The sequence below is a fragment of the Eptatretus burgeri genome, chromosome 6, assembly GCF_056783735.1.
Source record: "Eptatretus burgeri isolate ZD-2024b chromosome 6, Ebu_testis_v1, whole genome shotgun sequence".
Lineage (NCBI taxonomy): Eukaryota > Metazoa > Chordata > Myxini > Myxiniformes > Myxinidae > Eptatretus > Eptatretus burgeri.
The window spans coordinates 46,161,942-46,184,720 of NC_140966.1; the positions used below are offsets into that span (position 1 = coordinate 46,161,942).

Here is a 22,779-nt window from a genome sequence, read left to right on the forward strand (position 1 = left end):
TTTCTCTACACATTAACCCCACCCCCACACACCCCTCACCCTCGAAGCCCACCTCCTTCCAAATCTTCAGTTTTTTCTTCTTGAGAGTTTTCTTCCCTAACCACCTTGTCCACCCCATGTGTCCTTCCCTCCCTCTCATTTTTCCATACATCCCTTGTTTGTCTAAGTGTTCCTCTATTTTTGTCACTCAACCTCACTGTTAGTGTGTTTTCCCCCCTCTCTTTCTCCTGTTGCTTTCATTCTGTTGATTAGTGATCCATTCTCTGTTCTAGCTGTTCCACAAACCTTGATTTTGCATTGACTTAACAAAAGATTTGTAGTGTAAAATTAACCATTATGAATAGTGTCAAAAGGGAGGGTTTGATGCAATAATGTGTCCCATTTCTTTGACGCAGTCATGTTCAAAATGGTTTTCGAGTGAGAGAAATACAGCTTTTATCAAGCAAAAAAGTATTTTGAGGAAGTGAAAAACAGTCTGACAGTTTTCAAAGAAATACTCTGTGCAGTTGAAAAACAGGAAAAAGAAAAATGGAGTGAGTCGAACTGAACTTCCCTGACAATATCTGCTGCTCTTCATTCGCTCCAATCGGTTCTTCTGACCACGTCCTTGTCAAAGTGGACATCTCTCTGGCTGTTATCAGAGAACCACCTCACCGCCATCGAGTCTGGCATTTCACTCAAGCCGACTGGCAGGGTCTCCGAGCAGCCATCAAACTTACAGACCGGTCTCCTATCACTACTTTCTCAAACATCAACTCATCCTGGGAATTCTTTCAAAGAAACTTGCTCTCCCTCATGCACAGATTTATCCCATCTCGTGTTCAGTTGTCCTCCCCTTCCTCCCGCCCTTGGTTTACTGAAGCATGTGGCGAGGCAGTTGTCCTGAAACAACTTGCCTTTTCCTCATGGAAAGCAAACCCAACTGAGGGCAATCTCAGTTCTTTCCATAAAGCTCGGAACAAGTGTGTATCTACCCTCAGGAGAGCCAGAAAACAACATCTTTCTCATCTCAAGTCTGAACTCTCAAACCTCTCTCCCTCCTCAAAATCCTGGTGGCGTTTAACCAAATCTGTTTCTGGTGTATGTTCCCCCTCCATCCCCTCCCTTACCTCAAATGGCCGCACTGCTGATTCCACACGTGATAAAGCTGAATGTCTAAACTCGGTCTTGTGTCCTAAACCCATCACTATCTCTACCCACTTTACCCAGTCGCACCCAACTGTCCCTGGACTCTGTATCCTTTTCTCCTGACAAGGTGGAGAGCTTGCTTTCAAACCTCGAGTCAAATTCTGCAACCGGTCCAGACGGCATCAGCCCACGTGTCCTCAAAGCCTGCTCTTCTGCTCTTGCTCACCCTCTCTCTGTTCTATTCACCCTCTCATTTGCCCAAAGTCATCTGCCATCTGCTTGGAAATCTGCTAACATCACTGCCCTGCATAAAAAAGGTGCAAAAACAGATCCCTGTAACTACAGACCAATCAGCCTTCTCCCAATCATCAGCAAGGTTATGGAATCCATCATCGCTTCAGACATGAAATCCTTCCTCTTCTCCAATGGCTTGATTTCCAATCATCAATTTGGTTTCAGACAAGGTCACTCTACCCTGGATATGCTGCTTCTGCTCTCCCATCAATGGATGGAGGTCCTCAATGCCAGACAGGAAATCCGAGCCGTATCCCTGGACATATCATGTGCTTTTGACACAGTCTGGCACCTTGCCCTACTCACCAAACTCTCTGCCCATGGTATTCAAGGCCATCTCCACTCATGGCTCGCAGACTTCCTCTCCTGTCACAGTCAACGTGTGGCCCTAAATGGAGTTCTTTCATCCCCTCTTCCTGTGCAGGCTGGAGTTCCTCAAGGTAGCGTTCTGGGCCCTGTTCTTTTTCTGGTTTTCATCAATGATCTCTCGGACTCCCTGGAAAATCCTCTATTTCTCTTTGCCGATGACTCCACCCTCTGCCGTACTATCTGTCATCCCTCAGACCGGCAAGCAGCAGCTTCTTCGCTCACTGCAGATCTGGATAAAATCACAAACTGGTCCAACACGTGGAACATGTCTTTCAATCCAGACAAATCTCACACTCTCACTATGTCTCTTCGAAAGGACCGTTTAGAAAACCCACCCATCCACTTTCTCAACAATCCTCTGGAATAAGTCTTTTCTTTCAAGCTTCTGGGTCTCACTATCTGCCATGACCTTTCCTGGGAAAGTCACATTTCAAACCTCGCCTCAAAAGCCAGTCGCCGACTGGGAATCCTCCGTCGTGAAAAGTCCTTCCTCGGCCCTCTTGAGCTCCTGACCACTTACAAAGCTTTTGTCCGTAGCCTGATGGAGTACTGCTCTCCCCTCTGGGCTGGTGCTCCTGCCTCCCACCTTTCTCGGCTTCACGCTGTCGAAACCAGGGCATTTAAGATCATCGGCATCTCCCGCAATGAAGCTGAGACTTTGGGCCTCTCACTCAATCACCGCAGGTTGGTCGGTGGTCTTTCTGTCTTCTACCGACTCCTCTCCAGCCTTCCCCCCCCCCTGCTCTCTCTGCGATTTGTCCCCACCACATTTCCACAGGGCGCTCAAGGTCCGCCAACAACCCCCTTCTGGTAAAACTACCAAAATCACGAATCACTGCTCATCTTCACTCTTTCATTCCTCTTTTTTCCCGCCTTTGGAATAAACTCCCTCACTCTATTCTTTCCCATTCTTCCCTCCAGGCTTTCAAAACAGCTGTTCACCACCACCTCTTATCTTCCCCCATCCAAATCCTCGATCTTTTCTACCCCCGGTAATCCACCCAAGCCCACTTCCTTCAATTCCCCTGCTTTCCTTCCTGAAAGTCCCTGAAATGTCCATCTTCTCTTCGCCATGTTCCCCGTCCCATCCCCATCCCTCTCCCTTCCACAGTTCACCTAATGTGTCTGTTCCCCAATGTTTTGTCCCTTCCACTCCCGCCCCTCTTGTCTCATTCCTCCTTGCTGTGAGTTGTGTGTTAGCTCTCATACGAGCCTCGACCAAGGTATACAAAAAAAAAAAAATTTGGTAATTTTCGCAGACAGTCAGTCCGAAACGACGTGCTCAGACAAGAGTATGAAGAGAGCTATGTCATTTTTTTCATCTCTGCTCAACAAAGATATTTAAACCAAGAATCAAGTTCAGGTAATACTCGATGGTAATGTCACTAATGTGTTATGAGAAAATTAAGTTATTCCCAAAAATAAAATAAAATAAGACCCAGATCTGACTCTTCCCCCCCCCCATTTATATTTCAGTTACAGGCATTGCTTACAATCTTGAGACCGAACTCCATCAACATACCTTGCTTATGATAGCGTTGTTCTCAATTACTCAGGCTGACATTTTGCTGATGTGCTTAAAAAATTATACCCAATAGGTATTAAAAAAAAAATGACTAAGTCCTTACCATTCAGCACCAACGAAAATAGCAGGAGATATGAGAGAGACCAACATGCCATGGCACCTTTCCCAGTACACTCCCTCTCTCCCATGGATCCTTTTTGGTTAACATTTCCCACCTCCATTGTCTCGTGCCACTCCCCCACCCCTCCTCCCCCCAAACTCCCATTCGGGCTCATGTAATGTTCTCTTCTTTCGACTGATCTTTACATCATGATGCGTCCCAAGCTGACTGATGGAATGTTTTATCTCAGGTATAAGTTTTGATATAAACGTTTTATCTTGCTCACAATTATGTTAAGGCTAGACTTATATTGGATACCGATGTTGATAAAAAAAACCTTTACAAACACATGCACTACTTACCGCACAGTGTTCCTTTTCTCCGGTCGTCTCACTCAGTAATATGGATTTGTGGAAACCTCTCTGTATTCCGGACGTTGTCCTTTAAACTCTTGGTCAGTCTTTGTCTCTAATGTATTTCTTTCTGATCGGATGCACATAATTTCAGGTTACCTGAACACAGCAGGTCAACCTAAAACGCTACTTGGTAGAGGACATATCTCCATTCCGCTGAACAGTCTACGTTTTGTATCGCATCGATAGGTCACATCGATCCAGATCCGGATCTTCAACAAAATCTAGCCAATTCGTCCTTGTCACACACCTAATCTGTCCAACAAGTTTCGCCTGAATCAGTCCACAACTTTTTGAGATATTCTGCTCACAAACAGACAAACAAGCCGGTAGACGACATGGCTGCTCGCTCTAGATGGACGCTGGCCGACGCGACTAGCTGATATTCATGTACATGTTATCAATCAATTTAGCACAATAAATATGATTATCACAGCCCTCTTAGTTTGCGCCCAGAAACCCACCTTGTGAAATTTCAGCCATGTTTCCAAAGAGAGTCTAACAAATGGCAGCCCTGGTAATTCCATTTATCAATCCGCTAAAGATTTTATTTTTTATATGATGCTGTAAGACATTCTCCTTGGGCACAAAAAAAACAGGTCCCTCGGAGGTCCAGTTTCGGAGGTATTGATTTTTTTGTACAGTCCACAATAAGTGTACAATGTACGATAAAGTATTTTAGCTGTTGCTAAGCAACGGAGATGTGCATAGCAACCATTCATTTTTGTGTACATGCTCGCCACATTGTACACATTTTACCCAAGTTTCATCAAAATCAGCCTCTTTCTCTTAGAGATATTCGCAATTAACCGTTTCTGAAATGTTTGACATGTACTCGCCCAAAACCTATCTCCAACTACAAATATTTTTTGTTCGGGCTGCAAATTAGCATGAAGGGAGCGAGATAGATTGCGCACAGAACTCTAAGCTTCGATTTTTCGATTTTTTTTTTTGATTTTTTGACCACTTTAAAGGGCCGTTGCTATGCCGTTGCTAGGGCCCGGGGTCCCATATTCGAAAGCACACGATTCCCAGAAATATTGGTCCTACCTTCCAAATTTCATTGGAATCGGTTGAGTGGTTTAGCCCCTAGGCTTGACCAAAATTTCGCGGACAGATAGACAAATCGAAATGTCCAGAATAATGCTCTAAGAGCAGCCAACAGACAGACAGACAGACAGACAGGGGTGAAAGCATAACCTCCCCCACCTTCTATGGTGGAGGTAATTATATAACCCACAAATTATTGCTGGGTCTTCATCTTTAATCAGCGCAATATTGTATCTGAAATGTTTTGTTGCGTCACTCATGTTCTTCAGGTGTCAACCATGTGGTAATCTACCGAGAGCATATTTGACCGGGATCAATTTACGAATCCCATCTTCTGGTTGCATCATTACTGAAGTGCAGCTATGGTGCTGAGGGCCGTGCCCGAGTGGTTTAGAGCAATCATTAGTAAATTACCCAGGGTATGGTCTTCAACACATGATATCCTATTCCTTTAGAGAGGTACACAGGGCAATGACTGGCTGTTAATGTGAGCTTTCCTAAAACCATGATGCTCTCCTGCACAGTTGGATTGATCAACTTTCCATTTACTTTCATCAATAAACCATCCATGGAATCATTGCATACAATACTTGGTACAAAATTTTCAAGATTTTTGCAATCGAGCATATTGGCGCAGGTCCTGCATGTGCTGACTTGAACATTCGTTGGATTTTTGGATTAGAGCTCGGCTAGAATTAGTCGATAATGTTAATCTGCTTACTGTGTACTCACTGGAGTGTTGCTGACCTGTTCCTTCCTTTTAAAAGAGTCGAATTTTTCCCATCAATTTCATCATGTTTCTTTGATGGAATTCAATAAGCCTGGTGTTGGTTTAATGGTTAACGAGGTTGGCTTAAGTTAAGGTGGTTTAGGGTCCTGCGTTTGAGCCCCTGTTGTTCTGTTGAAATAACACCAGGTAGGTGAACGCCTGTCATCCTTTTGAGGTTGCCAAAATGAGTATCAGCTTACTGGGAGTGGGGACACTGCATCAGTGGCAACCACGAAATAATACAACCAGCATCCACAGGCTGCATGTGAAACAACAACAGGATCATATTCACACAATAATACCCCATGCAGTCTTGAGAAGGACTTGGTGTGAGCCAACTCTTATTTTTCAAGGATTTTTTCTTTGATCAAATATGCCTGGCAGACCATGTGACACATGATGGTCATTTTTTTGAAAATGCTGTTCAAATTTCAAGTCAATCAGATGAAAACTGACAGTTTTAGAAATTTGGCCTATGTTGACCTTTTGACCTAGGTTGGCCTCAAAAATAGTTGGTTGTTGAATTCAGTGACTTGATATGCGAATCCTCTTCAAATTTCTCATCATTCAGATGAAAATTGAGGATTTTAGAAAATCGCCCCATGTTGACTTTTGGCCGATGTTGACCTCACAAGAGTTACTGCTACATCACATGGTCATGTAACATGTGATAAAGTTTCAGTTTTCTCCACTGAACTGTTTTTGATGTATGCTCTTTGCAAAATGCAATCACGTATGACGTCGTACTTTTGCGGAAATGGGCCCTTAGTGGGTTATTAAACATAGGATTAGCCCAGATCCCCCATTAAATGCATGTTTAGCCAGGTTGTTTGGTAATCGGACGTTACATGTGTGTCGGGAGGTGTAGCAGGCTGTTCAATGTTCGTACAGTGGTGGTGTACAGAGAGACGCCTTGCTTCTTTTTCCTTCCCCCCTTCTAACTAGCCCCCGCCCAGCGCTCTGAGAGTGTCGGTCGGCGAGACGTGTCGGCAGCCATTGGTGGAGAGCGGCTGCGGACTGGAGGGATGGACCAATCACGGATCGCCAGAGACGTTCCAGAAGAGCGAGCCCCGGGAAGGCAAGGAAGAAACGGCTAGTGTGAGTCTGTGATCTGCTGTAAAAGGAACTGGCTGCTTTGTCAGTCAGGGGACGGCTTTGTGAGTCTGCGATCTGCTGTAAAAGGAACTGGCTGCTTTGTCGGTCTGGGGACGGCTGTGAGAGTCTGCGGTCTGCTGTAAAAGGAAGTGGCTGCTTTGTCGGTCTGGGGACGGCTTTGTGAGTCTGCGATCGGCTTCGTGAAAAGGTTTGCCCACTCTTCGTGAAGGATACCAGAGGGATCTTTAACATCTACGAACTATTAACGTCAGAAGACAGAACATCCAGTTTGTGGTCCATTGGAGGGACAGACAAACACATTGATGATTCACCCTGTCTGTGAAACACCAGGATGACATTTTATAGCTGGGCCGAGATTCAAACGCAGGTTGGACAGCTTAGAGGCGAATGTTCATACTTAGAGGTCATTCTGTCAGCCGACGTCATGTCAATAAAATCTACCGGTGTCCCTGGGTGGTGGAAAATAAAATCACTCATAGATACCAGAGGTGGATGAAGATTTCTTTTGAGGCCCTGGGCACAAAAAAATTAAGGCCCAAAACGCCCCCCCCCCAAAAAGAGGACACTGTTATTTCCGCACTTGCTTAACCTATGTTGCTTTAGACTTGACTGGAAAAAAACCAGAGTGGTGTCAAAGCCACCCAATGCTCACCTGTTTATACATTTATCGTTTTTCGTTTTTAAAAGACGAGTCTAATAATATTTTTTATAAAGCATTGCAGTGAAGTCTGATCCAAATAATTTTAAAGTAATATATGTATTTGTATATTGTAATCAGTAAAAAATAGTGTGGTCGATAAAAACATTAGAAAGGAATTAACTTGCTCCAAAAACTTTAACATTTTCACGCTGACGCTCAAAGACTAGTCTAATCATATTTTTTATAAAGTATTGCAGTGAAGTCTGATCCAAATAATTTTAAAGCAACATATGTATTTGTATATTGTAATTAGTAAAAAATAGTGTGGAAGATAAAAACATTAGAAAGGAAATAACTTGCACCAAAAACTTTAACATTTTCATGCTCATGCTGATGCTGATGCTCAAAGACAAGTCTAATAATATTTTTTATAAAGCATTGCAGTGAAATCTGATCCAAATAATTTTAAAGTAATATATGTATTTGTATATTGTAATCAGTAAAAAATAGTGTGATAGATAAAAACATTAGAAAGGAAATAACTTGCACCAAAAACTTTAACATTTTCATGCTCACGCTGATGCTGACGCTCAAAGACTAGTCTAATTAATATTTTTTATAAAGCATTGCAGTGAAGTCTGATCCAAATAATTTTAAAGTAACATATGTATTTGTATATTGTAATCAGTAAAAAATAGTGTGGTAGATAAAAACATTAGAAAGGAAATAACTTGCACCAAAACTTTAACATTTTCATGCTCACGCTCACACCGACGCTCATGCCGATGCTGATGCTCACGCCAGGGGTATCGCTATAGCTCTCTGTTCTTCGAACAGGCGAGCTAAAAACAGAGGAATTCCCATGTTTTATTGCCTTTTCACCCTTCTTGGGGAAAAACATGCCATGTTAAAGTGTTCCAGTACTAATCAGCTTGCCATTCCTTATCAACCATTTCGTTGGAGTTCTTGCTTGAGTGCTGAAGCCACTCGAGGGCCAAAAACGATATGGAGCACAATATCTCAAAAAGGTTGTGGATGGATTTGGATGAAACTTGGTGAGGAGGTTGGGCGTGTGACACACAAAAATTGATTCAGTTTTGGTGACGATACAAACCTGGATGTGGATACGAGAATTAAAAAAAATTATTTAAGTGATTCTTCACCATTGAGAGATGGGACGATGTATAGCACGATATCTCAATATGTATGGCATTTTCTGCGACTCACTTCTATTATCACGGGCACTTTTAATCTGCTGTTATCAACACAAAATCTGTGATTAAAAGCGAAGTTTAGCAATTGGATCATGTCCATCCGTCTGTCTGTCTTATCAGTTAATCGTGGGTTTATGATCAATGAACAATTTAGCTGAATTGATGTTATATTTTCAACACGAATCAGAACATGAATAGGAACACAAGTCTGCAGTTCATCAGTACTTCGGCTTTGAATTTTTCCCGATTGCACATGCGCACAGAGGAGTGAAATGATATTTTTACTCCCTCTGCTTGCCTGGCCATGAAACAAAATTTTAAATCATTCCAAACAGGAAACTTACTGTTTTTAAGGACGTCATAAAAGACACAAACAACAGGCACAAATAACTCATGTAACATGTTAAATAAGATGGTGTATAAGCCCGTACTATATAACTGGACTTCTGGTTTGTGGTGCAGCGCATGTGGAGGACTGATCAGCTGTTGCTCCTTCAAGTTAATCGAAGCTAAGTTCCCTGAACCATTTACGTTTCAGTGAATCATTTAATCCGTGTACCAAGTTAAGCCGGGCCTAATGGTGATGTCCAGGTGTGCTTTCCCTCCGTTTTTTTGCCTCGTTATTGCTCCTTTTATCCCAGGTGTTGTTACGTCTGATCCCTCAGCTCAATCCATTTCCCCTCCTCCCTCAAAAATACAAACAAAATATCATTCTTTCTGCCCTCCGAACCCCCCACCCTTCACTCCCCAAACAAAACAATCTCAACAACCAACAACAGCAACTTCGGGAAAAAAAAATCCAAACTCTTATCTCAGTTACTCATTTCCCTATCCATTCCTCTTTTCAATATCCCCAAACTGAATATTCACTGAATAAAACTGTTTCGCTTCCTTAAAAATCTCTTCATAACACAAAAAATTACTCCGTGTCTCCTTGACTCCTTTGTGTCTCTCGCTGGCGATTGTCTCCTCGGTTTGGTCGACCTGAACCCTGTCCTGGCAGCAGAGTTTAACTCTACATCAAGAACTCCATTTCTCACTCTCTGTGTACTCCTCTGACACCCTAAAAAACTCCAGGAGTTCATTTTCTGACTTCCTCCATTTTCGTAGGCAAAGTGAGGCTCTCAACAGAATCCTTTCTTGTCCTCTCCCTGTCAAGGCTGGAGTACCCCAAGGCAGTATTTTAGCCCCCATCTCACTGACTCTCTGGAAAATCCTCTAACTCTTTGCTGATGACTCCACTCGCTGCAATGACATCCTTCATCTTTCTGACAGACAGGCAGCAGCGTCCTCCCTCTCTCATGAAATCATTCGAGGTTTGTCCAAAAATAATAAATATTCGTTTTGGACAAATACTGTACATACAGGGGCCAACAAAGACACAGCATTTAACAATGCAGACCCTCAACAGGGTATTTGTCTTGGTGTGCTAAATATTGAAGTAGACCACCTGGGAGGATTACAATATCCTCTCCAGTCCCTTAAAGAGTGGGTGAGGCTAACAGAGGAAGTTAAAATGGTCAAGGTTTGTGAATACATGTTCTTCACCTAACGACTGTACTTGTGTTGAAGAGCAAAAATTAACTTGGCTATGATATCGGCACACAATGGCTGATGACTCTCTTTACGAGAGGTATAGTGGAAACTTTAACATCCAGCATCCACACGCACGAAGACCACAAAGCTTAACATCAAAAGCACAGGATGGGGGCACACCAAGGTGCAACCACCATCGCAGCGAAAGCACCAGGAGAGGACTTCAATCTCATGACAACAGAACAAATTTATGTCCCGTCCTTCGATGGAGATCTCGATGATTAATTCACGAGGACAGCTCAACGCAACACCGGTCTGACGTGAATCGGCACATTCCAGACGACAGGTAAGTACGAATAAGTCAGGCATTGCAATGTTGTTTCTCAAATCTGCCAGAACTGCAATCTCACCCTGTTTCTTAAAGGCGTTTCACAAATACAATATTCATGGTCGGAGAGTGATGTTTTCAGAAATTTAGAGCTTGCATCTCGATGAGGAACGCAAGTTAAAGAAGCTGAAATATTTGTGGATCATGCAGTTGATGAAGAGGCATGAAATGCAAATGGCTCATATGTTATCATCTTATCGGTTAACAGTCTGGCAGGATACCTAAAAGGTATGCTCACTCGTTTCCGGGATGTTTCACCTGGGTTCGAATCTCAGGCCCCCAGGTGTAAACCTGGTGTTTCACGTACAGGGCGAGGCATCAACGTGTGTGCCGTCCCTCTGATGGATGTTTACTGGGTGTCCCGTCTGCTGGTATGAGTTGGTGTCCTTTGTGACGAGTAAGTGAGCTATCACCAGTCCATGGTTAAATTCAAACATCCTTCCCTGACTATTTGAGGAAAGCAATATACCAACAGGAAGTTTGAATACTTTTATGACCCTCACCTGAGGAGAGGGTGTTGTATTTGGGTCAGTTTGTCTGTCTTGTCTGATGTTTGTCACTTGGCAAAAAAAAATTTTATTTGGACATGTTGATTTCTTCGGTTTGTTTGTCTTTCGGCTCACCTTTAATCGCCTACAGGTCACAATTTTAAACCGATCTTCACGAAACTTCACCAAATGGTGGAGTTGGTAGTCCGACAGAATCCTATATTTCTGAGGTCAAAAGGTCATCGGCCAAAGGTGGACAACATTTTTAAATTCCTAAAATCCTCAATTTTCATCCGATTGACTTCAAATTTAAAGAGGACTAACATATCAGGTGACTGAATTCAACCACCTATTATTTTTGAGGTCAACATAGACCAAAAGCTCAACATAGGCCAAAAGGTCCACAAGGGGCAAATTTCTAAAATTGTCAATTTTCATCCAATTGACTTGAAATTTGAACAGGATTTTCATATCAGCTCACTGAACACGACCACTAATTATTTTTGAGGTCGGCATATGCCAAAAGGTCAACATAGGCCAAAGGTCAACAACTCAGGTGCAATTTCTAAAATCCTCACTTTTCATCCGATTGACATGAAATTTGAAGAGGATTTGCATATGAGGTTAATGAATTCAATCACCAATTATTTTAGATCAAAAGGTCAGCATAGGCCTAATTTATGAAAATGAGAGAAAGGGGCAAAAACAATATATATATACATCATGATAACTCAAAAAGTTGTGGACGAGTTATGACAAAACTAGGTGGAGGAGCTGGTTATGTGACAAGAACAAACCGATTCGATTTTGGTTCAGAACCAGCCCATCAGTGGGATGCAAAACGTAAACTGTTCAGCTTGCAGAGAGAGGTATGGGCTCTACCGAGTGCCATTCTACTTTGTTTTGGTTTGTCAAGTGTCGCTCTATGAGTGATTTTTAGCTCACCTGTCCAAAGAACAGAGAGCTATAGCGATCCCCCCGGCATGAGCGTGAAAATGTTAAAGTTTTTGGTGCAAGTTATTTTTTCCTTTCTAATGTTTTTATCTACCACACTATTTTTTATACGCCCAATATATATATATATATATATATATATATACATATATATATATATATATATATATATATATATATATATATATATATATATATATATATATATATATATATATATATATATATTGTTGTGGTTACCAAATTCGCAAACCACCATTCAGGTCCCTTAGGTGAGGTATCTCGGTAAGTACATGTGTAGTTAGGCCCAAACCAGTTGTCTAGTGGGAATACATGTCATTTATGCGAGCTGCGACTCTTCAGGATAGCCGTTTTTCTTTTACTATCTTTATTTTGGACCAACCGCCATGATTACCACCACAACCACAACATCAACCACCAACCACAACGCCGCTTCACCACAACCGCCACGACCTTCATGTCACACCTCGCAACCGTAGCATCGCCACCGTTCTTGCCCCGCTGTGGGTACCGGTGTTGGACTCGTGCAGGGCGCGCGCCGAACAGCGTGTACAAAATCACGGATTTTGTGCTTCAAAAACGGATCAAAAACGACACACGCCCACTTTTTGCCGTCCAATCGGTGAGCGAGGGGCGATTTGGCCCCGCCTCCAGGACGATCGATATATGCAAATTTGTGGATCAAAAAGCCTTCACGCCCACTTTTTCTCGGGCCAATGGGGAGCGAGGTGAAAGGTCAAAGGGAGGGGGTCAAAGGCGAAGCTACGGGGGATAAAAGGACCGTGTTCGTCAGTCAGAAGAGTCGGTCGGAGAGTCAAGTGAGGAGAGTCCAAAGAAGAGTCCAGAGTCGGAGAGTCCAGAGGCGGAGAGTAGGAGAGTCGGAAGCAGAGGGTCAAGACTTCGCGGGCGGTGGAGCTGCTCGTCGTGTGCGTTGGAGTCGGAACGGAGGGGACGAGCTGTGGAAAGGCGGCGACACCAGACGAGGGGGTGCTCGCGTCGTGCAGGGAGCTGCACCCGAGGGAGGCCGACAGCGCGACCTGGCCGAGGTGGAGACGCACACCAGGGATAATAAAGATCCTCTATACCCCGAGCATCAACAACCCCCTCCTGTTTCCCCCCGCGCTGAGATAGTGCGACCAAGGGGGCCCCTTTCCCACCCCCTGCCAGACACTGTCCGCGAGGCCCGCGGGGTTGGGGCGCCATCGCCGCTCCGCGTCTCATCACCAGACGGGTAGGCACGACCCGGTCTCGGCCTCAGGCCCGCCTCATCCTTGAGGGTATTTCTTTTCCTTGGTTTTGGGTATGTGTTGTCGGCGCCGTCTGTGAAGTAGAATTGTATAAGTGTTGCCGTGTGCTCGGTAGTCGGTATTAGCTCTGCACTGTATTTTCACTTTTATATTTGCTTTTTGTGTAAATGGAATTGTGTTTTTTCTGTGTGCTTTTGGTGGAATTGAATGTGTGCTTCCCGTGTGCCGTGAATAAATGTGCTTTATTATTGAACTGTTCTCCCGCTTCGCTTCGTCATTTCTCCCATTGAATCCCCATCTTGCTTCACGTAAAGGGTTGGTAGTGGGCTGAATACGCCCGATAATTAATCGAACCGTCGAGGTCGACGATAACACCGCTCGGTTATTCTGATAGTACGGAACGGGTCGCTTAAGTGGCCCGTGTCCGAAGTCGACCTGCGGCGAGGTGCGATCGCCCGGTCTACCCTCCGCGTGGGTACTTAGGTAGGTCGGGTCGGCGAGCAACCCTATCCCACGCGGGGGCTGATTGGCTCGATCGCGGTGAGACCGAAAGGTCCACCCGTGACTGGTTCCCGGCGTTAGTCCGAGAGGGTCACGACTGGATTGTCCGTCCGGTGGGCGACGTGCCGCGATTCGAGTTACGTGGCCGTCAGCACGCCGGCGGGCGCGAATCCGCAACACTGGTGTCAGGAGTGGGATACAAATTCATTGCCCTCCTCTCGGCACTGGTATCGGAGAACAGGAAAACGGGCTCTCCTGTCTCCGGCTAAATTCACGGGAATCGGTCCAGGGGTGAGAGAAGCGACCCCCGATTCCCTCCAAATTACGAGCGAGTTAAATTAACCCTTCACGAGAAGCAAGATGGCGTCTCAAGGCGAGCGGGAGCCGGGGGTATTAGAAATGTATATGTGTAGTAATGTAGAATCCATGGTCCAGGATGGAATCCCCGAGCAGGAAATGTTGATTGTGCAGGAACACGGACTCGCCCAACTGAACCCAGGGCCCGAGGTGGGTGCGGCAGCGGCCGCGGTGTATGACACCTCCCCTTCCCCCCTCCACCAAAACCCTTCCCCGATCCCTGCCGAAACGGCTCACCCAAGCGCACCCGACATGGCCCAGCTATGCGCCATGCTGGCGGCAATGACAGCGAGAATGGATGCGAATACACAAAAAATGGATGCGAATACACAACAAATGAACGAAAAGATGGATGCGAATACACAACAAATAAACGAAAAGATGGATACAAATACAAACGAAATGAACAAGCAAATAAACGGAATGGAAGCAAAAATGAAGGAAGAAACGAAAAAGCTGCGGGGTGAGACGCAGAACATGGGCCGAAGCCTGCAGGCGGGCATGAAGGCCGTGACCAGGGAGATAAAAATGGCGACTCCACGTGTAGGAACGAACGAGCTGGGTGGGGGTGCAACGGTGACCGAAAGGGAAAAATTAAATGGGGAGACCAAAACGTGCGAGACGAGACACAAGGTGACGACAAAGGGAATAAAAATAGTAGAGACAAGGGAGGTAAAGGGTGAAGAGGTGACTGAGTTGGCAGAGACACGGGAGATGGGAACGACAGAGGGAAGACTGCACGATGAAGACGGGGTAAGTGACGCGCACACACACACGGAGGTAGTGGAGGATAATGGGGGTGAGCTCGCGGAGCGTGTGGAGACCCGGTGCGAGCAGCTGGATGGCCTCCTCCAGGAACGAGGGGAGGGAGTATGCCCCCTTGAGGCGAGTCACGACCAGGTGAGTTCGGTCGTGCTTTGCGAGGTTGAGGAGACGAGTGCTGTGGACGGGTGCACGGAGAGTTTGGGGGATATAGAGGCCCCGGAGACCCTTGTGGGGACTCGAATCCCCAGTGTGGTTGTCCCTGTGTGTGTGGTGCAAGGTGTGAGTGCGTCCCCGTGTGTGGAAGCGACCCCGTGTGTGATTGGTGTGGTGGCGATGGTGCCAGAGTACGTGCTTCCCAGCACGCCGTGCGTGGGTGAGGCACCGTGTGTGAGTGAGACCGCGTGTGTGAGTGTCGCCGTGTGTATGAGTGAGGCACCGCGCGTGAGTTCCCCCGCGTGTGTGGATGAGGCACGGAGTGCGAGTGAGGCACCGCGGGTGAGTGCCCCCGCACGCGTGAGTGAACGGCCGTGTGCAAGGTCGCTGTGTGCAAGGGAGACCGTGTGTGTGAGAGAGCGGTATGAAAGGGAGATGTCGGTCGGCATGCGGGAGCACTCAGCCGCGTCTCCCGGTGTGAATGTGATGGAGTGGACTGTGTGCGTCGTAACACGCAGGTATGCGTGTGTGGAATGGAGACGGAGACGGCGACATGGGAGAAACGAAAGCCGAGTAGCGGCTGTGGTTGTTTCGAGGACCGTGCCGGGTTCGCCCAGCAGTGAGCACGCGGTTCGTGCTGTGCAACGCACGAGACCACCACGTGCTCGCTTGCGAGAGTGAAGTCCCGGTCCGGAAACGCACGCGGTGGATTTGCCGATCCCGCGGACGGACAAAGTTTAGGCAGGTAAACGGATTTGGACCGGACGGGTTCTCCACGCGATCGTGTGTGTTAAGCTCCAACGGGCAAAGCACATGTGTTCGCGTGGGGAACCCCTCGAGACGTGGGGCTTGTTTTTTTTTTATGCGCACGGTGACGTCATGGCTGCACGTGGGGTTGGAATCCGGCAGGAGGGGTATCTCTGCCGGATGGTCCCGTCCAAGGAGGGACGAGGAACACGTGCAGCTGCATGACGTCACGGGCAGGTGTAAAGTGCGCGAGCTCTGAGTTGCCGCGCATGTGCTGCGCATGGAAAAAGAAAAAAAAAAACAAGCCTCACTTTCGGGTGCACAGGATTCTTGGGAAAGGGGTGAAAGACCCCCCTTACCTGGGCACAGGATGGAAACTAGTTAGGGGGAAGGGTTAGCTTAGTTAGACCGACTTCATGGGGCAGGGGTAAGTCCTCATGGAGTCCGTGGAATGGATTAGGTAGAGGGATTGTAGCCAGATTTAGGTTGGGAAATAAAAATGATTATTTGGAGACATGGACAGACTTATGAATATGTAGTGGGGACGTAGCTTAGCTACGTAGTGTTAAAAGGAACGTGCTGTAGTTTAAAGGACGACGTGGGAGCACGAGTTAGTTAGGGGAGGTAGTTAGGAGGATGGCAGAGTTCAGCAGTGTGTGTGTTGAAGAGTTGTGAGGCGAGTACGTGTACATGTTGAGTGAGTGAGGCCAGCGGGTCTGTGTGAGTGGAGCGAATGGGGAATGCATGGTGCGATGAGTGATTGGGGGGAGGAGTGACTCCCGCCCAAGGGACCCCGGGGTCAGAGTAAAGTGAGTTAGGGGGTTAGTCAAATTGAAAAATGGAGGTCGTTTTGTTGTTGGTGAGAAAGTAGGCTCGAAACCCATTTGGAGGGGTGCAGGAGCCCTGTTGACGGGCTTGGGAGCGTGGCTGCGAAAGGTGAGTATCGCTGAGTGGGTACCCCGGGCACCAGGCTAGTCGGCCGCGGTAGGCCATGGGCCCATGGGGGGCCGGGATAGAGTAGTGGGCACGGGTGCGCCTGCTTGGTGCGGGGGCCCGGGGCGCCATTAGCCGCGTGGGCAGTGTTGTGGGCACGGGTGACCCTCGGAAAGGGGCCCGGGAGGCCGGCCTGCCACGTGTGCGTTTCAGGGGAGGTGCCATGGGGGGCACTCCCCGGTGTTAGGGAGCTGGTAGGCTCGGAGGCAGTGTAGTGCCCGGGGGTGCCATAGCGGGAGATTCGGCAGAGGGTCGTGCCTGCCAAAGGGAGCCACGTGTCCCAGCCAGGAGACCGTGTGAGGGCACGGAGAGAAAATTGGGGGGCGAGGCCCGAAATTGTGAGGACACCAACACAGGCGACGGGAATCTGGGTTTATAGAACCAATAGTTAAAGCGAGAGGCGCTTGTTGAAAGCCCCGGGGTAGTTTAACAGTTAAATGGTTAGGGTAGATTAGGAGATGTACCCCTCCGCACCATCCATCCCCTCGCTGTCGTTGTGGGCCGCTGGACCCACTTGGTGTTAAGATCGCCGAACTCTGGGGAGGCCATTCTGAGGCTTCGTTGGGCCTCGACACAGGACATTAGCTCTCCCTTATTCCCCTCCGGGAAGGGAACGTAGGGGTTGGGAGTAGGCTAGGTGACAGGATAGGTTAGCCGAACAAGGACGATAAAGGGGGTTAGGGGACGATTTATAGTAGGGAAGTAAAAATAAAAACAACAAAAAAATAAGTTGGGGCTAAATTGGGGTTTGACAAATTAAGGGAGTGGGTATGTACAGTGACAGGCAAAGGCGATAGGTTGGGAGGGAGACAGGTAGGTAGGTCCGAGCCCGCCTTCCAAGTGGCCAGCACCACCGCACTCCCTCCACCAACCTCCATTGAACGGCAAAGGCTGGCCAACTTCATCGGCTGGCCGTGTTTTGCTTCAAGGCGGAGGCCGGCCAACTTCATCGGCAGCTGTGTGCTGCAAGGCCTGTGCCGGCCAGTTCATCTGCTGGCTGTTTTTCTTCGAGGCCTGTTCCGGCCAGTTCATCTGCCGGCTGTGTTTGCCTGCAGCGGCCTCCTTCTTCTGCGGGCTGTGTTTGCCTGATCACCTTTGCCATGCCATGCCCACTGCCCCCGTTCACCAGCCCCGTTCAATTTTTGCTTTGCCCCCCCCCCCTGTTCATTTCCATGTGCGCCAGGATCCGCAAGGCAACAGTTTGCAAGCTGCAAGAACTGCCCTGTTGGCAGCTACAACACGGGCCTGCAGTGGCGGCCCGTGCACCGTGTTTGTGTTCATGCATCCATTCGTTGTGCTCATTGCGTGTGCCGCTTGAGCTGGCACGGAGACTACGTTTGTGCAGCCCATTCACCGTTGTGGTTCACTGCGTTCAGTTCAAAAAGGGAAGGCCTTGGACTGCGTGTGAGCAGCCAGCCACGTTCCCTGTCACCTGCATTGTTTGAGCCAGAGACTGCATGTGGGCAGCCTGGCTCCCTGCTAACTGCTTTCTTTTTGCAGAGTTCAATGATCCTGGGCCATGGTTTAGTGTAAAATTTGTAAGTTAAGGTTAAGATGTACTGTAAATATGAGTGCGCCCCCGGCATGTATGTCTTAGCGCCGGCAATTTTATTTAAGTCGTCCGTGTGAGTGAGTTTGTTTAGATAGTTACGCAGCCCTCAGGTTATTTATTTTGGGGACACGAATACCATGAATGTCGCATTCAGGGATCCGTAGGTAAAATGTACTAGGGGAAAACTACACATGATGGCACACAAAAAATTTGACGACTCGGGACGAGTCTGTAAAAAGGGGAGGGGGTAGTGTTGTGGTTACCAAATTCGCAAACCACCATTCAGGTCCCTTAGGTGAGGTATCTCGGTAAGTACATGTGTAGTTAGGCCCAAACCCGTTGTCTAGTGGGAATACATGTCATTTATGCGAGCTGCGACTCTTCAGGATAGCCGTTTTTCTTTTACTATCTTTATTTTGGACCAACCGCCATGATTACCACCACAACCACAACATCAACCACCAACCACAACGCCGCTTCACCACAACCGCCACGACCTTCACGTCACACCTCGCAACCGTAGCATCGCCACCGTTCTTGCCCCGCTGTGGGTACCGGTGTTGGACTCGTGCAGGGCGCGCGCCGAACAGCGTGTACAAAATCACGGATTTTGTGCTTCAAAAACGGATCAAAAACGACACACGCCCACTTTTTGCCGTCCAATCGGTGAGCGAGGGGCGATTTGGCCCCGCCTCCAGGACGATCGATATATGCAAATTTGTGGATCAAAAAGCCTTCACGCCCACTTTTTCTCGGGCCAATGGGGAGCGAGGTGAAAGGTCAAAGGGAGGGGGTCAAAGGCGAAGCTACGGGGGGATAAAAGGACCGTGTTCGTCAGTCAGAAGAGTCGGTCGGAGAGTCAAGTGAGGAGAGTCCAAAGAAGAGTCCAGAGTCGGAGAGTCCAGAGGCGGAGAGTAGGAGAGTCGGAAGCAGAGGGTCAAGACTTCGCGGGCGGTGGAGCTGCTCGTCGTGTGCGTTGGAGTCGGAACGGAGGGGACGAGCTGTGGAAAGGCGGCGACACCAGACGAGGGGGTGCTCGCGTCGTGCAGGGAGCTGCACCCGAGGGAGGCCGACAGCGCGACCTGGCCGAGGTGGAGACGCACACCAGGGATAATAAAGATCCTCTATACCCCGAGCATCAACAACCCCCTCCTGTTTCCCCCCGCGCTGAGATAGTGCGACCAAGGGGGCCCCTTTCCCACCCCCTGCCAGACACTGTCCGCGAGGCCCGCGGGGTTGGGGCGCCATCGCCGCTCCGCGTCTCATCACCAGACGGGTAGGCGCGACCCGGTCTCGGCCTCAGGCCCGCCTCATCCTTGAGGGTATTTCTTTTCCTTGGTTTTGGGTATGTGTTGTCGGCGCCGTCTGTGAAGTAGAATTGTATAAGTGTTGCCGTGTGCTCGGTAGTCGGTATTAGCTCTGCACTGTGTTTTCACTTTTATATTTGCTTTTTGTGTAAATGGAATTGTGTTTTTTCTGTGTGCTTTTGGTGGAATTGAATGTGTGCTTCCCGTGTGCCGTGAATAAATGTGCTTTATTATTGAACTGTTCTCCCGCTTCGCTTCGTCATTTCTCCCATTGAATCCCCATCTTGCTTCACGTAAAGGGTTGGTAGTGGGCTGAATACGCCCGATAATTAATCGAACCGTCGAGGTCGACGATAACACCGCTCGGTTATTCTGATAGTACGGAACGGGTCGCTTAAGTGGCCCGTGTCCGAAGTCGACCTGCGGCGAGGTGCGATCGCCCGGTCTACCCTCCGCGTGGGTACTTAGGTAGGTCGGGTCGGCGAGCAACCCTATCCCACGCGGGGGCTGATTGGCTCGATCGCGGTGAGACCGAAAGGTCCACCCGTGACTGGTTCCCGGCGTTAGTCCGAGAGGGTCACGACTGGATTGTCCGTCCGGTGGGCGACGTGCCGCGATTCGAGTTACGTGGCCGTCAGCACGCCGGCGGGCACGAATCCGCAACAATATATATATATATATATATATATATATATATATATATATATATATATATATATATATATATATATATATATATATATATATATATATATACATATATATCGGGGCATATTATGTGATACCGGTCTTCTGTCTGTCCGTCCATCTGTCTGTCCGTCCGTCCGTTCCTGTCCACACTCTAACTCCCAAAGTTTTCAACTTTCACGTTTCATATTTGGTACATAGGTACAGACTGTGGAGACGGTGTGTCGCGACATACGTTCGTCATCTAAAGAGGTTGCCATGGCAACTAGGATGCTGTTTTTCATGTAGTGGCATAATTCTGTATATACCTTCTTGTTCGGGCATATATTGTGCTCACTTGCGCTCTTGTTACTGATTACAAGATACAAATACATATATTGCTTTATAATTATTTGGATCAGACTTCACTGCAATGATTTATTTTTTAAAATATTAATTATTAGACGAGTCTTTTAAAAACGATTAATGTATAAACAGGCGAGCATTGGGTGGCTTTGACACCAACTCTGGTTCATTTGTCCGCACAGAATACGAGTATTTTTCTCTGCAACCCCTTCTCGAATCGAGAAATTGTTTTCACAATAGGAGCGACTACTCATCTAGAATGCTTAAATGATAATTATGATGTCAAAGGTCACGCGGTGTGGCATCCATGTTGGAAAAAAGGGAAAAATTTGGACCTCTGTATCTCCAAAACTGCAACAAGGAAAAAAATTGAAACTTGTCACATTGTAAGTACTCCTCATGGGGAAATGAGTGTGATTTAAAAAAATGTTTATCATAGATGCCTTTGTTATGACGTCATGATTGCATATGTAGAATGCTACATCCGATCAGTATGAAAATGTTTGAGGGTCATCTTGGGATAAATTGATACACAGAAACAAAAATGATGACGTCATCGGTGACGTGGTTCAGCAGCCATATTGGTTAAAAAAAAAACCTTCAAAAATTTTCTTCTTTGAAATAGCCGAACAGATCGAGGTGACAGTTATGACCACCTATCCATGAGGAACAAAACTTTCACCCAACAATGATGTCATAGGTCACATGGTTTGGCAGCCATATTGGATTTACCCTCAACCTATAACAATCTTCTTCTCCAGAACGACTGGACAGATCGAGGGGATACTTCACACAAATATTCCCCATGCCTTGGGGATATCATGGTATTCCCGAATAATTAATCGGTCACATGGTCTGGCAGCCAAATTGGATTGAGCAAACTTCTTTAAAAATTATTTCTCTTGAACCGCTTTATCGATCAAGATGAAACTTCACAATTATGATCAAGTCGTGATGGGGAATATCGGTTTTAAATTTCAACCTTATCAGATGCATGGTCTAGCAGCCATAGTTATTTAATTTTTTGATATGGGTTCTTTTTGATTTTTTTTACATATATATATATATATATATATATATATATATATATATATATATATATATATATATATATATATATATATATATATATATATGTATATATGTGGTGAATTGAGGTGAATTGAGGGACATGACGCGGGATCACATGTTGTGCGTCTCGCGTATAAGGGGAGGTCTCTGCGGCACGAGTGGTGGTCCCCGGGGCATTGCCATTTACATCGGCTGTTCACTTGATGCTCGTTAACTGAAGGTGCTCATTGACTGGTGAGAATGGAGATTATATCGAACTCCGTGCTTACGCGAATTTATTCTGCAATGATTAATTGCACATGTATACGTTACTGCTTATGTACTCCTAGCTGAACCTGTATTCCCCGGTGTGCCCGTAGAAGCGGCTCCAATCAAATGGAATAAAGCCTATACTCTGAAGGTTCATCTCTCGCTCTCATTTCAATTCATTCTATTTGATTTTCTCGGCTCTCTCAACCAAAGATGGACAAGATCTACAAACCAGAGAGGTTCGACGCAGACCCAAACGCGACTGACGCAGAAATGAAATGGTCGCATTGGTTCTGCTCCTTCTCACACTATCTGACCATCATCGAGGAGGGAGCTGACAAATTTGCCGCCCTCGTGAATCATGTCTCGCCCAGCGTGTACAGGCTCTTCTCGGAGTGCGACACTTACGAAGCAGCGATCGAGGTGCTGCAAGCGCTCTACGTGAAGCCCAAGAACGAGGTATACATACGACATCTTCTCAACACACGCAAGCAAGCAGCCGGGGAGACAATCGATCAGTTCCTGCAAGCTCTGAATCAGCTGGGAAAAGACGGCAGCTTCCGGGCGGTAAGCGCCGAGGAACACCGAAAGGAAGCCACACGGGAGGCATTCATCCAAGGACTCAGATCAGCCCACATACGGCAACGCTTACTAGAGAAAGCGCAACCCACTCTTGACAAGGTAGTCGATCAGGCACGAGCGATGGATACGGCTCAGCAGCAATCTGAGTCATTTGGGACACCGATGCTGCTAATGAACGCTGCTACGGTGGGAACTCAAGGAACCCCACTGGCACAGAC

At 47.0% G+C, this 22,779-nt stretch overlaps 1 long non-coding RNA gene across 5 annotated transcripts in view; it reads right to left on the reverse strand.

Moving 5' to 3' along the window:
- LOC147024685 (uncharacterized) overlaps positions 1-22,779 on the reverse strand; it is a 46,139-nt gene that overhangs the window by 11,509 nt on the left and 11,851 nt on the right. Inside the window, exon 1 of one of the 5 annotated variants that reach the window (XR_015059153.1) lies at positions 8,168-8,259. The exons of 3 other annotated variants lie outside the window; for them this stretch is intronic. This is a non-coding gene — a long non-coding RNA (uncharacterized LOC147024685). Of the gene's footprint in view, positions 1-3,419; positions 3,517-8,167; positions 8,260-22,779 lie in introns of those variants that run through there. One more of the 5 variants, XR_015059149.1, reaches the window with a different exon arrangement.